Source organism: Priapulus caudatus, unplaced genomic scaffold (assembly GCF_000485595.1).
Source record: "Priapulus caudatus unplaced genomic scaffold, Priapulus_caudatus-5.0.1 Scaffold445, whole genome shotgun sequence".
NCBI classification, from domain to species: Eukaryota; Metazoa; Priapulida; class Priapulimorpha; order Priapulimorphida; family Priapulidae; genus Priapulus; species Priapulus caudatus.
In genome coordinates this window covers 163,596-166,633 of record NW_014577506.1, presented here as the reverse complement: position 1 = coordinate 166,633, position 3,038 = coordinate 163,596, and the positions used below count along the sequence as shown (strand labels likewise).

The following is a 3,038-nucleotide window of genomic DNA, read 5'->3' as shown; positions in this document are numbered from 1 at the left end:
TGCGTGCGTGCGTGCGTGCGTTCGTCCGTGTGTGGGCACGTACACGTGCGTGCGTGCGTGCGTGTGCACGTACACGTGCGTGCGTGGGCACGTACACGTGCGTGCGTGCGTGCGTCCGTGTGTGTGCACGTACACGTGCGTGCGTGCGTGCGTGTGCACGTACACGTGCGTGCATGAGTGTGTGTGTGCGTGTGCACGTACACGTGCGTGTGTGCGTGCGTGTGCACGTACACGTGCGTGCGTGTGCACGTACACGTGCGTGCATGAGTGTGTGCGTGCGTGTGCACGTACACGTGCGTGCGTGCGTGCGTGAGAACTTACACGTGCGTGCATGCGTGCGTGCGTCTGTGTGTGTGCACGTACACGTGCGTGCGTGCGCGCGTGTGCAGGTACACGTTCGTGCGTGCGTGCGCGCGTGTGCAGGTACACGTTCGTGCGTGCGTGCGCGCGTGTGCAGGTACACGTTCGTGCGTGCGTGCGTGCGTGTGTGCGTGTGCAGGTACACGTGTGTGCACGTGTGCGTGCGTGCGTACGTGCGTGTGTGTGCAGGTACACGTGCGTGCGTGCGTGCATGCATGTGCACGTGCGTGCGTGCGTGTGCACGTACACGTGCGCGCATGAGTGTGTGTGTTCACGTACACGTACACGTGCGTGCGTGCGTGCGTGCGTGCGTGTACTTGTATCGAACAATATCACGCATCTGCTTGCTGCCAACCGTTAAACTCCGCATGTGCGCATATGACGTCAATGTTTATAAACATGAAACATCGCTATTGCATGAGAATCACTGAAGAACTGCTCCGTCAATCACGCGAAACGCAAAAGAAATTCAACGACGCCGAAATATACAGCTGTGTTACACACACGCAGCTAGGGCCTGCATAGCTCCCAAATCCCATTGGTTGATACAAATCACGTGCCTCAAACTTCTGTTTTATGGTGCATTGTGACCCTAACCCTAACCCTTTAAACAAAACAAAATTATTTGTTGTTATTAAATTGTTGTAAATAAATCATGTAAATATTTGCGTTAATTGGAAAAAAATAGTTAAATTGATTTAAGTTTTATTATAGTTTTTCGTGCGCTTTTCAATCCCAAAATTTTTCAACGATGCTACGATGACATGCTTACCAACAAACGCTGTGTCAAGTCAGTCACTGTTGCCCACGAATTCAGATTAGTCGAATTCCCAGTGAATTCCCATATTTAATTCCCTGTTTTGTATTAAATTGCCAGTAGGGAGAGCGTGCCGCTGCATATATTAACTCAAACCTTCGGTGTGCACAAAGACGGGCCGTCCGGGGGCACCACTAGTCGAGTTTATATCATAGAAATTGATCAGACATTTTGCGTGAGCAGTATATCCGCATATGTTAGTCAATGCCATGAGTAAGGCATAGCGTGAGAGGTGATGTGACCATGCATAGCGTGAAACCCATTTTTATCGACAGTCGTGATTGCTGGCCTGGCGTGAAAACGCCCAATTTTGTTATCGTGAATTGTTTTTGCATCGAGTTTTATACGGATTCAACCCCCTCTTAGCGTTCGTCTTGTGATCGGAAATCAAGTAGAATCGATTTAGATTATATATAATGTACAGACTGAATGCGTGCGTTCAAAATGAGCGAGCGTGAGTTTCTTAAAGTTCTTAGCGTTAGTTTATACGTAGAGCGACTGTACGTATGCCTTGCGTTTAGCGCGGCCATTCATGCAGTGTCTGTGAATAGACCGCGTGCGAGTGACAGTATATATGCTCTATGTTAATGAGCCCATATCTAATTTTGAAAAACGCAGTGAGTCAGGAGACCTCTTGGCTACTTAATACTCTGCTTAAGTGCGATAATAGTTAAAAGTTTTAATTTTCAATTATTTAAATTAAATTAAGGAAAATACATTAGCGAAAAAAAGGGCATATGGGGACAACAGGGATATTTTCCCTACAATGTTAATATACTGAGGCTTAAAGATAGAAATTAGGTTCTCCTTGTAAAATTGTGCTGATGAGCTGTAGGAAAACAATTTTGAAAACTATGGACAGACAAATTTGTTTTGTATTTTGAAGCATAGAGATAGCAATCAGTACGGGCTGGTGGATACGGACTGGATTGTAAAATAGAACTGATGACTCAACCCAATTAAAATACTGTTACAAAGATACCTCGGTATCAAGTTAAACGCTTCAATAAACTTTGCTCGGTTATAGCCTTAAAAACTTAAGTGTTTAAAAACGTATTACACTACATTATATACATTGTCTGATATACATTATTACCTCCGCCAAAGAGGTAATGTAATCGGTTTCGTGTGTGTGTTCGTGTGTGTGTTAGTGTGTGTGCGTAGCCACTAGTGTTCGCGCGATCGATTCAGCAGCAGCTCGCCTTAGCGCGATCGATTCAGCAGCAGCTCGCCTTAGCGCGATCGATTCAGCAGCAGCTCGCCTGTCCCCTCCTCTCTCTCATTCAGCTCTCCTCATCTCGTCCTCTCCTCTCTCTTCTCATCTCTGCTCTCTCCTCTCTTCTCTCGTCTCTCTCTCTCTCTCTCTCTCCTTGTCTATCTTTTTCTCGTCTCTTCTTTCTCCTCGTCACGTCTCTCTCCTCTCTCTCTCTCTCTTTCTCTCTCTCTCCTCTCTCCTCTCCGTCTATTCCCTCTCTCTCCATCTCCCTCATCTCTCTCTTCTTCTGTCCTCTGTCGGTCCTCTCTCTGGCTTCCATCTGTCTCGTCGTCGGCGTGTCTTCCCTTCTTCGTCTCTCTCCCTCTCCCTCCGTCTCTCGCGTCCTTCTCTCCCCTCTCCTCCTCTCTCTCTCTCTCTGTCTCTCTGACTCTTGCTCCCGGCCCTATTCCATATCTTTTCAATTCGAACTCGTGCAGTGTTTTACAGCTATAAAGGTCACGTTTTATCAAAGCGTGATTAGTGATTTTCACAGTAGCTTGGTTCGCGATCTGGCTGACTGCTAGAAATTTTATAAAATGAATTCCGATTCGCTACCCTAACGCGACTAGGGCGAAAATTCTATTATAGTATTTAAGACAAGCCAGA

The 3,038-nt window shown here is 46.9% G+C and overlaps 1 protein-coding gene across 3 annotated transcripts in view; it reads right to left on the bottom strand.

The window, feature by feature from the left end:
* The window catches only part of LOC106810491 (sulfide:quinone oxidoreductase, mitochondrial-like), a 12,917-nt gene that overhangs the window by 4,550 nt on the left and 5,329 nt on the right, over positions 1 to 3,038 (bottom strand). The window lies entirely within an intron of this gene.